We start from the raw sequence: 14,361 nt of genomic DNA, 5'->3' as shown, positions 1-14,361 counted from the left end.
TCATATGTAAACAGCAAAGATGAGCAGTGTCTTGTGATGTCCAGCTTAATGGGAGATTAGAGGAGAAGGCCAGAGCACTGTAAGTGGGTTGCAAATGTAAGTAGCTTATGAGTTGTGCAGATGGATTGTAAAGATAAGATGTGCAAGATTAGTGCAGGTACAGGGGTAAGAGTAATATGGGGGGAGGGGTGTGGAGGTTATCATTATAAGAGAAATGTGGGAGGAGGTGCAGAGGTGAGCAGTAGTATAAGCGGGGTGCAGAAATGATCGGTAGATTAGGAGTGTGGGATATGCATAGGTGATAAAAGATGATGTTACGCCGAGTAAACAGAAACCTAAGATGTCATGCTTTAAAATTGAATATGCCCGTGGAAGAGCGCCAAACTATGGTACCTAAAAATCTCCATGGGCAAAGTTTAAAAAGCCTTTACAGGTTACCAGTTTAAAGTTACACAAGAGGTCTGGCCTGTAGCAAACTTGCTCATCAGAGTTGGACGCGGAGTTCCCCTTTTTTTTTTATTTAGAAGTATTCCTCAGTCCTTCATTCCCTACCCCCTCCCTTCCTGAGAGGCACAGTGACAGATGGTGTGGGTCAACAGCAGGTTAAGGCATCCTTAGTCCAGTGCAGAGCAGTCTGCGAGAGTGTAGCCTTCCTCACTTAAGTCATGATAAGGCCAGCTCATCGGAGTATTGGGAAGCACTGACCCCAGAACTGTGTAGGCTCACCTATCATAAAACAGATAAGGCAGCTTCTCCCCGGGATTGAAAGAGATTGTAACCTCACAAAACCTAACAGTTAAAGATGACAGAATGAAATGAACATTCCTCAAGTCAGGTTTTTTCCCCTATGTTTCATGTCATGGATTATGACAGATGTTGGTTCTAATTCAGAGTTCCCTGACTGACCCCTCCCAAAACAGCGTAGTGGCCAGTATTCAGAGCCACCCCCCTTTCAGGGGGATTTTTAAAAAGACAGGCTGGCAAGCCTAAAGTTTAAGCTAAGCACATCTCCTGATCTTAACATCGTAACAGCAGGAGATCAAAGACCCTTTCCGCTCTGCAACTTGGATCTGCTTACAAACCAAGGCGTATTGGCAAGTAACTTAACACTTTAACTTCCTTCCTATTATCTCTTTGCTGTGTTGTGGGTCTTTATCTATATATAAATATATATCTTAGTTACATCTTTTTCTGTAAATATTTTATTGCACCTGTTTGACTCTTTTAGTAATAAATCTTTCTTTCTGAAAGTGTTAAACTGTTTTTAAATGCTTACTTGCAATTCACGAATTGCTGCCTTTGAAGAGACGCTACTGTTTGTTATAATTTCTGTATAACAGGCCTGCGGACCGTGTTATATAGATCAATATTTCAATCATTATAGTGTATATTTGATCATGACATGGCCCTAGAACTATTGCTCTTGCTCTGAAATTCATGGAGATATCTCACATGTGTGGTGCGATCACCCTTTACATAGGTGTCCATATGTTAATATATAAGCTTTCATATATTAACTGGCCATTTTTGGCTTTGTATGGCTTTTATGACATAAAAGGTGTTAAAAGAAATTTTCCCTCACTCCTTGTTCCCATGTCAGTTAGACAGGAATTTAGTAGAAACATCATAAATAGATAAACAGCAGTGATAAACACTTTTTAAAATTGAGACAGTCCCCTGTACTTCTTCTGACATTTAGTCACTCCCTGACACACATGGTTGGGGTTACTTACTAAAGCTGCATGGTGCAAAATCTGGTGCAGCTCTGCATAGAAACCAATCGACTTCCAGGTTTTATTGACAAAGCTTAATTGAACAAGCTGAAGTTAGAAGCTGATTGGCTACAATACACAGAAGTACCAGATTATGAATGTTCCAGTTTTAGTAAATTTTTTCAGTGTGTCTTGGATAGTAAGTGGTAGGTAATCTCCTCAACAGGGAAGAAGGCAACAGTTAACCTGTCTCCATTCTATCCAAAACAGAGATAAAAAAAATGTGGGTGATATTAGGATTTAATTTGATTCAACCTGTGTTATCAATATACTGTACTTATTAAATATTAAAGCTATATTTATGCATTTTTCATTAGGAATTCCTAGTTTTAGTTGAGAATATTTTTATGGGAGGCCAAGTAGGAAGACATGGGAAGAAATTCCAGCTCCCTTGCTTTGCCTTCTTTTTTTAAGTTCTGCAATCTTCTAACTCACAGGCCAGAACCTGCCAAAATGGTCACACGGTACCTGGAACCAGAACTTCTCTCCAATGAGTTTTCTGGGGATTTTTAAAGTTCTGTCCATCATAACTATCGTAAAATTCAGTTACTAATTTATATTATTTCCAGATAGTTAAAGATATAACAGTCCAAAATAAAAGAAATGTTGCTGGGTTTCCTGTTAATCCCCACATTTGTTTTATAACCAGCTGTTTAAAACAAAACAGTTAAAAAAAACAGAACAAAGGAAATCACATGCTTTACTAAAATGTCAAATTGTTTCAGGGCACAGAATAATAAAAAAATGTGATTCATGTATGACAATGTACTTAAATGCCTTGGTTTGTGGTTTACAATTTAAAACCTCACAATTTGTAATCCTCAAATGAATGTTGCGCTAACTACATAGCCAAAACCAAAGAACTTAGTTCTTGTAAGAGGTCATGGTCTTTTTGGGGGGGTTTATTTACAGTCATGGCCAAAATTGTTGGCACCCTTGATATTTTTCCTGAAAATCAAGTATTTCACACAAAAAAGGTATTGCATTAACACATGTTTTGCTATACACATGTTTATTCCCTTTGTATGTATTGGAACAAATATAAAACAGAGGCAGAAAAGCAAATATGACATAATGTCACACAAAACCCCAAAAATGGGCTGGACAAAAGTATTGGCACCCTTAACTTAATATTTGGTTGCACACCCTTTGGAAAACATAACTGAAATCAGTCGCTTCCTATAACCATCAATAAGCTTCTGACACCTCTCACCCGGAATTTTGGACCACTCTTCCTTTGCAAACAGCTCCAGGTCTCTCTTATTGGAAGGACACCTTTTCCCAACAGCAATTTTAAGATCTCTCCACAGGTGTTCAATGGGATTTAGATCTGGGCTCATTGCTGGCCACTTCAGAACTCTCCAGCGCTTCTTTGCCATCCATTTCTGAGTGCTTTTTGACGTATGTTTGGGGTCATTGTCCTGCTGGAAGACCCAGGATCTTGGACGCAAACCCAGCTTTCTGACACTGGGCCCTACAGTGCGACCCAAAATCCTTTGGTAATCCTCAGATTTCATGATGCCTTGCACACAGTCAAGGCACCCAGTGCCAGAGGCAGCAAAACAACCCCAAAACATCATTGAACCTCCACCATATTTTACCGTAGGTACTGTGTTTTGTTCTTTGTAGGCCTCATTCCGTTTTCGGTAAACAGTAGAATGATGTGCTTTACCGAAAAGCTCTATCTTGGTCTCATCTGTCCACAAGACGTTTTCCCAGAAGGCTTTTGGCTTACTCAAGTACATTTTGGCAAACTGTAGTCTTGCTTTTTTATGTCTCTGTGTCAGCAGTGGGGTCCTCCTGGGTCTCCTGCCATAGCGTTTCATTTCATTTAAATGTCGACGGATAGTTCGCGCTGACACTGATGCTCCCTGAGCCTGCAGGACAGCTTGAATGTCTTTGGAACATGTTTGGGGCTGCTTATCCACCATCCGGACTATTCTGCGTTGCAATCTTTCATCAATTTTCCTCATCCGTCCACGACCAGGGAGATTAGCTACAGTGCCATGGGTTGCAAACTTCTTGATAATGTTGCGCACTGTGGACAAAGGCAAATCTAGTTCTCTGGAGATGGACTTGTAACCTTGAGATTGTTGATATTTTGCCACAATTTTGGTTCTCAGGTCCTCAGACAGTTCTCGTCTCCTCTTTCTGTTGTCCATGCTTAGTGTGGCACAGACAGACACACAATGCAAAGGTTAAGTGAACGTCTCTCCTTTTTATCTGCTTTCAGGTGTGATTTCTATATTGCCCACACCTGTTACTTGCCCCAGGTGAGTTTACAGGAGCATCACATGCTTGTAACATTCTTATTTATCCGCAGTTGTGAAAGGGTGCCAATACTTTTGTCCAGCCCATTTTTGGAGGTTTGTGTGACATTATGTCGAATTTGCTTTCTTTCCTCCCTTTTTTTGTTTTGTCCCAATACACACAAAGGGAATAAACATGTGTATAGCAAAACATGTGTTAATGCAATACGTTTCGTGAGAAATACATGATTTCCTGGAGAAATATCAAGGGTGCCAACAATTTCGGCCATGACTGTATATATATTAAGTAAACAGTGTGACTAACAACACACAAATGTAGAGAAACAATAGGGAAAAAGATAGGAGAAAACTGGCAGACCACTATAGTTCAGCTAATATAAAACACTGTATGGGAACATTTATAGAATAAGAGGTACAGCATCACAATGATACTTTGTTATCTTGCAAAAATGACCCAATGAGCTGTGGAACATATATAAGAATATGTGTTTTCTAAAAAAAAAAAGCTGTTAAAGTATAATTCCACTTTCATGAAAAAATAAATATTGCAAATGAAAAAAATATTAATAAAGCATATACAATTGCTAAAAAAGCCAAATTATAATTTATTGTTATGAAAAAGTACCTTTCCTTTTTCAATCTGCAGCCACTGTAATTTTCTGTAAAATTCAATACAATCTGGCAACCTGGAAGCCTAGTTGGTTTAAAGAGCATCCCCAGAAATGTAATTTCCTGCTTGTGTGATTGGCTCACTGATTGTCTCCACTAAGTAAAATTTTAGGCATCCTCTGCAATAGGAATTATATTTTTGGTGAGATGCTCCCTAAGTGTTAATTCCTTCTAAAAGGATTCAGGCACTGCAACTTCTCTCATTAGAACTCTAAAAGCCTGTCAACTGATTATTTTGAGCAGTTGAACATGCAGCTTGTTCCTAAGAACAGAAACAGATAGAAATGTGCTACAAAGTTTGTTAAAATCCTTGCAATATGCATAGAGTAGATAACCCAAAAGGGAATTTGTTTTTGCAACATAAGTAGAGTGATGTCAGACAGAGGAAAAAGGGCCGACTTACTAAAGGCAAATAGGCTGTTCACTTTGCAAGGTAAGCTGGATTTTGCGTGGGAATTTCCCCAGAGTTACTATAGGTTCACACCTAAGCATTTTCTGCAGCGTTTTGCAGAAATGCAGTTCAGTCCATTTAACATGATTTCCTATGGGACATGTTCACAACTCTGTGTTTTCACCCGCTGTGTTTTTTTAACTCAAAAAGTTGCATTTTTGGTTCTATATACTTCAATGGAAATGCTGCAGAAAAGCATGTGGTGCATTTTTGATGCATTTTAAATTTACCTAGCAACAAGAAAAATAATTTTCAAAAAACGCAAAATGCAATGCAGAAATGCGTCAAAACCATGTCAAAAACACAAGTGCAAAGACACATCACAAAACGCAATGCAGAAATAGCTCAAACGCAAACTGCATCGGTGTGAACCTAGCCTTACTGAATGAGGTGAAGCAATCAAGCAATGTTTTTATTTCCCTCAAAATTAATGCAAAAAAGAACCAAAGCGCCCAGGACCACCTCCCTACCATACTCTTTAACCACTTCCCGACCGGCCGTTGTATATAAACGGCCAGACGGTGGCACTGCAGGGTCGGGTGGCCGTCTATAAACGGCCTCCCCGCACCCTGCTTGTGCGCGCTCCCTGGGAGCGCGCAGCACCGCGATCCGGTGCCCGCAGTGTCCTCCGGACACAGTGGAACACCGATTGTCGGACGGGACCTCTGTACGAGGTCCCGATCATGTGATCACTGATTGGCCAATCAGTGATCACATGCAAAGTAGTAAGCAAGATGTCACTTGTGACATCATTGCTTACTATGTGTGAAATCTGTGAATGATCACAGAGGTCACATGGTACAAGGCTATTCACAAAAGCCTTGTACCATGTGACAAGCTGTGACCAATCACAGCTCACTCTGTATTTCTCAATGAGTGCAGGAATGCACACAGAGAGAAAGAGAAATTATTGCTTTTACATGATACATGGGTGTAAAAGCAATCAGTGTAAAAAAAAAAAAAAAAAAAAAAAATCTTTATCACCCCTCACAAGTAGTACAGTGTCACCATAGTGACACTGTACTGCTAGGGTGACAGTATGTAAAAAAAAAATAAAAAATAATAATATAAAAAAATAAAATAAAAATGTAAAAAAAAATGTTAAAAATTATAATTTTTGCTTATAAACTAATTTGGATTTTTTTTTTTTACTAAAAAGATAACGGAATAAATTTTGGGTAAGATTTATGATGAAATATTATTTATTTGCAAAATTTTATAAAAAAAACACTTTTTTTAAAAATTTTTGGACATTTCATTTACATAGCAAAAAAAATACAAATCCCAGTGGTGAATAAATACCACCAAAATAAAGCATTATCTATCTAAAAAAAATGGTAAAAAATTCATTTGGGTACAGTGTTGCATGACCGCGCAATTGTCATTCAAAGTGTGATAGCGCTAAAAGCTGAAAATTGCCCTGGTCAGGAAGGGGGTAAAAGTGTCCGGTCTGGAAGTGGTTAAATGAAATGCCGCTATGCACAGGTATAGAGACCACAAAATTATCAACTTAAAAAACAGTGCAAAACACCAATCAATATATGTGAACTATGATAAATAACTTATTCATTAAAAAATATTAATAAAGAATATTGCAATTTAAGTGTCACAAAAAATATATATATATTAAAACAAAAAGTCCAGTGACACATACAAAAACAAAAAGTCCAGTGACATATACAAAAAGAAGTCCAGTGCCCCACACAAAAACTTATTTTCATTAAAAATCTTCAGTGCCAATAGTGATCCTTCCACCATCCACCAGTGCAAAACCAACATGAACCACACTCACCAGATATTTGGTGAGTATAACGCCTTTCAGGATTAATTAGGGCTCCTGGACCCCCTTTGTAACCTCCAACTATTGCCACCTCAAAGATATAGATATTCCTCCAATTGCTCCCCTCGCCAACTCCACCGGATTCCAGGAAGAAAAAAAACTAATAGTGTGATACTGTTATGACTCTCAATTATAATCAACTTTAAGCCAGACCACTCACATTTTAAAAGGTAATAACCAGCATTTATTGAAGATAAAAACAAATTCCACAATTCCTGTAGCAAGACCTCACAGCTTTGTACACAGCAGGATGACAGACCTCAAAGAAAACCTCCACTGTGCAAAATGGCCACTTGGAACGCACCGCTCAGCGTCTGCTCCACTCACCGGAAATGACGCAGGATGTTGGGACGGCCAGCCGGAAGTATGTCAATGCGTTTCGCCCCACCCACAGGGCGTTCTCAAGAACTCAAGTCTTGAGAACGCCCTGCGGGTGGGTCAAAATGCGTTGACGTACTTCCGGCTGGCCATCCCAACGTCCTGCGTCATTTCCGGTGAGTGGAGTGCACGCCAAGCGATGCGTTCCAAGTGGCCATTTTGCTCAGTGGAGGAGGTTTTCTTTGAGGTCTGTCATCCTGCTGTGTACAAGGCGGTGAGGTCTTGCTACAGGAATTGTGGAATTCGTTTTTATCTTCAATAAATGCTGGTTATTACCTTTTAAAATGTGAGCGGTCTGGCTTAAAGTTGATTATAATTGAGAGTCATAACAGTATCACACTATTAGTTTTTTTTCTTCCTGGAATCCGGTAGAGTTGGCGAGGGGAGAAATTGGAGGAATATCCATATCTTTGAGGTGGCAATAGTTGGAGGTTACAAAGGGGGTCCAGGAGCCCTAATTAATCCTGAAAGGTGTTATACTCACCAAATATCTGGTGAGTGCGGTTCATGTTGGTTTTGCACTGGTGGATGGTGGAAGGATCACTATTGGCACTGAAGATTTTTATTGAAAATAAGTTTTTAGTGTGGGGCACTGGACTTCTTTTTGTATATGTCACTGGACTTTTTGTTTTTGTATATGTCACTGGACTTTTTGTTTTTGTATGTGTCACTGGACTTTTTGTTTTAATATATATATATTTTTTGTGACACTTAAATTGCAATATTCTTTATTAATATTATTTAATGAATAAGTTATTTATCATTGTTCACATATATTGATTGGTGTTTTGCGCTGTTTTTAAGTTGATCATTTTTATTTCCCTGCATGTGATTGGGTATTCTTTGGAAAGTAACATTTCAATACATTCACTAAGCTCTGGAGGAAAACACCCTTTCTAATTGTAACTTGTAAAATGAGCAGCCTATTTGCCTTGAGTAAATTAGCCCCATAAAGTATGTACAGGGTAGAAGGCCAGAATTGACCAGTTTAATCTATTTTGCAGAACAGATTAATTACTTCTAATAAATTGTTCTATGATGAGTTTCAGTAAGTCAGTTAATGATGACTCACAGATAACGTTATGACTGGGTATGTAAAAAAAATTACAAAATTAAATATTATTTATCATTTATTTATGATTAAAGGACTCCATTGTGTTTATTTAGTAAATCAATGCAAGTATCTATATGTTAAGTGCAACGATCAGTCATGATCCATCCATCACAAACTGGGAATTCTGATTGGTTGCTATGTGTTTCTGCACATTGCACGTAGAACATTGCTCCTTTAAAGAATAAGCCTGAAGGTGTTTTAATGGACTGCATGTGACAAATAACCAGTAACATTTTAAGATGAAATGCATTAAACCATATTGACATTTTAATCATGAAAATAATTGGATAAATAAAGCTACAGCATAATCCTCCATAGCGGATCACGAATGTTTACAATCATAATTAAATTAAAGAATAGTAGCTTGTTCCCAACAAAACACTATGGATATAAAAATCTATCATATTGACATGAATAGTTTACTTTATTCTTCTGATATTCATCAAACAAATGGCACTGTTTGTTTCCTATACATACTGTACAGTACCTCTAGGTGCTTTCAGCTCAATCTTATAGCAAGAATCTCTTGCCCATAGAGTGAGAAAAAAAAATAGTCTTTTAATAAATAGCCATTTGTTTTTCAATGCTAAACCACTATGTGAAATTTGTATTCCCTTTGAGTGGTGGAGCCAGTGGAAAAATACCCCAACACATTGTGGTTCAAATTGGACTATATCGGTTCAGGTGACCACGTGGAAATGGACCAGTGGAGGTGAATGAGATGGATCTGAGGAGGTGGGCAAGATTCCTTAAAGGGGAAGGTATGTGGTGATCTATTTTTTACACAATATATTGAAGTGAGCGCAGTGTGTTGGGGGTGGTCCTCAGTGGACATTTCACACAGTAAAGAGTGGAAGAAGAAGTATTGCACTGAATGCACTATAAGTTTTGGAAGAAATATGATATTTTGCAGATATAAGTGCAGTGTATTAGCAGTGGTGGAACTCACTTCATACCTTGTAAGAGAAGGAATATAAGAAGACACAGCGTATACCAGTATTTACTTAGGACTTGTTTGAATGAACTGGTTTTTAGCACAATATTTAGCTGCTGTTGTTGGACATATATGAATTTAGAGTACAAACAGGAACTGTAATTATCAGCACTTTAACCATTTGCCGCCCGGCCTATAGCCGTTTGGCGGCCGCAAAAATACATTACCTTTCTGGGGTGTACATCATTTGGCGTCCTCCCGCACATGCGCAGTTCACGCGGTTGCAGAGCCGCGCAGCGGAACGATCTGTCACCGGCCGTATACCTCGGACACGGCCGATGACAGATCTGAGTACTGGCCCTTGTTGCTGATACCATGTGACCTGATGGGACCAATCACAGCAGGTCACATGACAGTTGTATACAATGGATGGCTTCATTCATGCCATCCATTGCATACTAGTGTCTAGCTGTGAATGGTCACAGTAGGTCACATGCACATGTCATGTGATTAGCTGTGGCCAAATCACAGCTAAGCACAAAAAAAAAAAAAAAAAACCCGAATGAATCGATGTCATTCAGGTAAATGCTTGCTTATAGCAAGGTAATTCTTTGCTATAAGCAAATTGTGTAAAAAAAACAAACAAAAAAAAAAACTATCCCTTCCCCAAAGTAGTACAATGTTACTATGGTAACATTGTACTACTTTGGTCATAGTAAAATATGAATAAAAATCTTAAAAAAAAAATTAAAAAAAATGTAATAAAAAATAATAATAAAAAAATATATATATATATATTTTTTTTTTTCATATTGTCACCAGTCAGTGTCCTTGTTCACCGCCATGCCAGTTATATGATGACGCTGTACTGCACTGGTGACAGTATGTAAAAAAAAAAATTGTGAAAATAATTTTTTTCATTTTTTCATTTTCCAAAAAAAATGACAAAAAAAATACAACTTCAAAAAACTCGCCATGCCTCTTATGAAGTACGTCGGACTGTCTACTTTACAAAAAGGGGTCATTTGGGGGATATCTGTACTATTCTGACATTCTTGGACCTCAAGAAATTAGATTGGCTGTCAGTACTTCAGGATTGATCAATTTTCAGATCTACACCATAGTTTGTGAACTCTATAACTTTCCTACAAACTAAATAATACATCCTAATTTGGGTCATTTTCACCAAAGACATGTAGCTGAATACATCTTGGCCTAAATTTATGAAGAACAATTATTTATTTGTAAACTTTTATAACAGAAACAAAGAAAAACGTGGGTTTTTTTTCAAAATTTTTGGCCTTTTTTTGTTAATTTAGCAAAAAATAAAAACCCCGGCAGTGATTAAATACCACCAAAAGAAAGCTCTAGTTGTGTGAAGAAAATGATAAAATTTTAGTTTGGGTACAATGTTGTATGACCGCGCAATTGTCATTCAAAGTGTGAGAGCACTAAAACCTGAAAACTGGCCTGGGCAGGAAGGTGTAAAATTGCCCGGTATTGAATTGGTTGAGTGATTGTTGCACTGGCACTGTTTTTCTAATATTGTATACACAGGATATGTATCTAATTAGTTAAAGCTACTATCCTTTTCAGCCAAGGAAGCTGCCATCTTAGCCTCTGTTTGATTAGCAACTGCCATGGTGCTGCACATGTAATCAGTTTTGAAACCAGCCATTTGGTTTGATAGTTTGGTTTAGCACAAACTAATATGACAGTATTCCCAGCATGCCGGGAGTTTTACTTTTTTTTTTTTAAACTGTTAAAACGATGGGTTTAGTTCCGCTTACATGTTTACTAGCAATAAAAAGGATATTGTTTGCCTGTGCCCTTGCCCTTTGTCAAGCTTTTCACTGATCTCCCTATCCATGTAAAAGTTAAGCCCTGCCAATGTCTTTGCTTCGGGAGCTTTGGGGAGGTTTACCAAACTTCTTTGTGGTTCTGTTGATGGTGATCTGTTGGCACTTATATCCACTTGGCATCTGCCCTATATCAGATTCCCCGCTACAGGGCGGACGCTCTGTGAAAAGTCATGTGTGTATATATATATATATATATATATATATATATATATATATGCTATTTTGTACTTCCCCATGTAAGGGGTGTGATTTGTCACAGCAAAAGCCGTTCAACGGGTGCTGGCCAATGGATGAGCACCGGAACCCATAGATCGTTGAGGAGAGTACCAGGACACAGCTCTGCCTATGTAAACAAGGCAAATCTGTGTCTTGTCACCAGAAATTTGCTGGATTTTGTTCCCTGCTAAGCCTAAGCAGGGAACAAAATCCAGTACATCCATTAGTAAAAACAGCAAATATTACACAGTAAAACACTGGTTAGGCACATATTTAACCCTATGATTGCTCTAGATGCTAAAATCTTCACAGCCAGTGTGATTTAATGCAGTGACAGTGTATATTTTTATCACTGATCACTGTCACTGGTTCCAACAAAGTGTCAGTTATGATGTCCTCCCAAAACAAGAGCGGTCCCGTCCGGCTGTCATTGTACAATAGTCTGGGTGGGAACCAATTAAACTATAACATTTTATCAAAACATAGGTGGGAGATATATGTATACTGAAAGATCAAGGTGTGTCAGGAGGGAAAATGCCCCGATTAAAAAAGAGATGCTCAAACATGACAGCAAGTTATGCATGTATTATATGTTATCGCTGTGCATTTTATTTAGATCAAAAACACAGAATTTGTCCCAAATATACATTAAAAATGAATTACATTCTAGAAACCTTCTGTGCCTTACTGCTCACTAAAGTATTTTTGCTGTCATCTGTCTAATGTACAAATTGCCCACATTATGCATTTCGATCCTTGTCAAGAAGACAGCAGTGTCAAGGTAATGATTTAATTATTTTCACATGACTATAGACAGAAATTCAGAAGCAGTTTTCTTTAGATTTATTCAAAAGATATACTGTATTTTCAATAATACATTTGCAAAATGCAAGGGCTTTCTAAATATGCTTGCATAATACTAAATTATTCTGTGCTTTTTTTATGCCTGGCTGTGTCATATTTCTTCCCTAACAGAAGATGTCATTTATTTTGACATAAATATTCAAAATATTGATTTATAGTGTCAAAGTACTGAACCATTAATATACAATAGCTGCATTTACTCAGTACAGAAGTAATGATTCAAGTCAATAAGGACCTCAAACTTCAAATATTAATGTAATGTTTTATATATATATATATATATATATATATATATATATATATACACTATATTGCCAAATGTATTGGAATTCCTGCCTTTACACGAATATGTAATTTAATTGCATTCCTGTCTTAGTCTGTAAGGTTCAATATTTAGTTGGTCCACCACCTATAACAGCTTCAACTCTTCTGGAAAGGCTGTCCACAAGGTTTAGGAGTGTGTCTATGGGAATTTTTGACCATTCTTCCAGAAGCACATTACCACACATACCCTGATGAAATAAACAATGGTGTAGAGCCCCCCTACAAATCCATAGCAGACCCTGGAATAAGGGTTGGGATGAATTGTGAGGTGGACCCTAGAAAAAAAGACAAAAAAGTGGTGTGGGATCCCTCAGTACCCAGACTTTTATGGTCTGATTTTGAGAACACCGTGCAAAAAATACCTTCAAAAACAACTGAAAAGTAAATAAACACATAGACAGCATTGAAAAAGTTATTTATTTGAAAAAAGTTGTCCACAGTGTAAATCGAACAACAATTTCATGATGTAGAATCATCATCAGGGCTATGCCCTGATGAACCACAGACCGCACGACCCAGCCACGATCCTATCTCACTAATACTCCTGCTGCAATTGACAGCTTAATGTCAACTTGCTGGGGATGCTGTCTGAATGAATTGATTATATATGGTCAATGATGTTGTAGCAATCGTGCACACAAAAATGGAAGCAGTCCTCCATTTTAGTAAGAATCTTCCATGTTGTACGATCTCTTTCTCCCTCTTTCCTCATCCCTCCTCCCTCTCTGTTGAGTGGCATGTGGTATGTTTGATGCAGAATTCAAAAAGGCATCGAAACCCAGTTGGAGGGTGTCCTGACTATAAAACCTCACTAGCTAGGTGTCCCCCTGTCTAAGAAACTCTTGCTAGAAGGGATCGTAAAAGCATAAAACAAGTCCGTCACTGAGTTCAAAGACATTTCAGAGAAGTCATAAAACAAGACACCACATTCAACATCCATTTTCCCCTATGATTTCATATCTTGGAATATGAGAGACAAGTTTGTCTCTCATATTGACAAGTTGATACAAGTTTCCTGATATTTTACACCCCCTAGCTGGCATATATAGGAGGGCAGAAAAGTATATCTCCTGAACCATTCAAGTGTATATGACATGTTTCATCTCTAACCATTCCGCAGATGCTGATGAGTATTAATATACTAGTGACCAGGCTGCCAAATACCCAGAGAATAAGTTATGAATCATAAAAGCAGCTATGAGAGTTCTGGTCATAACTTAGGGCTCCACCTATACCTCCCTCCCCAAAGGGACGATTGGTTTACTGCTCCAGGGAGGCACCCAGTGGAGATACTAGAAAAGCTAAGCTGAGGTAAGGGGTAGAGAAAAAAAGAAGAGTCTCCTGTTTTAACATCGAAACTGACAGTGAGAGGCAAGAAATCCTTTTGGGCTCATATAACTTGAAGCTGCTTAAACTAAGGCTGACTGGCAATTACTTTAACCCTTTAAACTCCTTTCTGTTATCTTTTTGCTGTGCTATTGTTCTCTGTATATTTATATATATATTGGCTACATCTTTTTCTGTAAATATTTTTATTGCACCCTTTTGGCCTTTTAGTAATAAATCTTACTTTCTAAAAGTGATGAACTGTTTCTAAAGCTCTTTAATGCAAACACGAATTCCTGCTGCTGAAGAGCGCTACTGTGTGTGTTTAACCCTCTGCATAA

The sequence above is a fragment of the Staurois parvus genome, unplaced genomic scaffold, assembly GCF_062004578.1.
Source record: "Staurois parvus isolate SC_StPar_1 unplaced genomic scaffold, SC_StPar_1.0 ptg000021l, whole genome shotgun sequence".
Taxonomy (NCBI): domain Eukaryota; kingdom Metazoa; phylum Chordata; class Amphibia; order Anura; family Ranidae; genus Staurois; species Staurois parvus.
Note: the sequence above shows the minus strand (reverse complement) of the source record.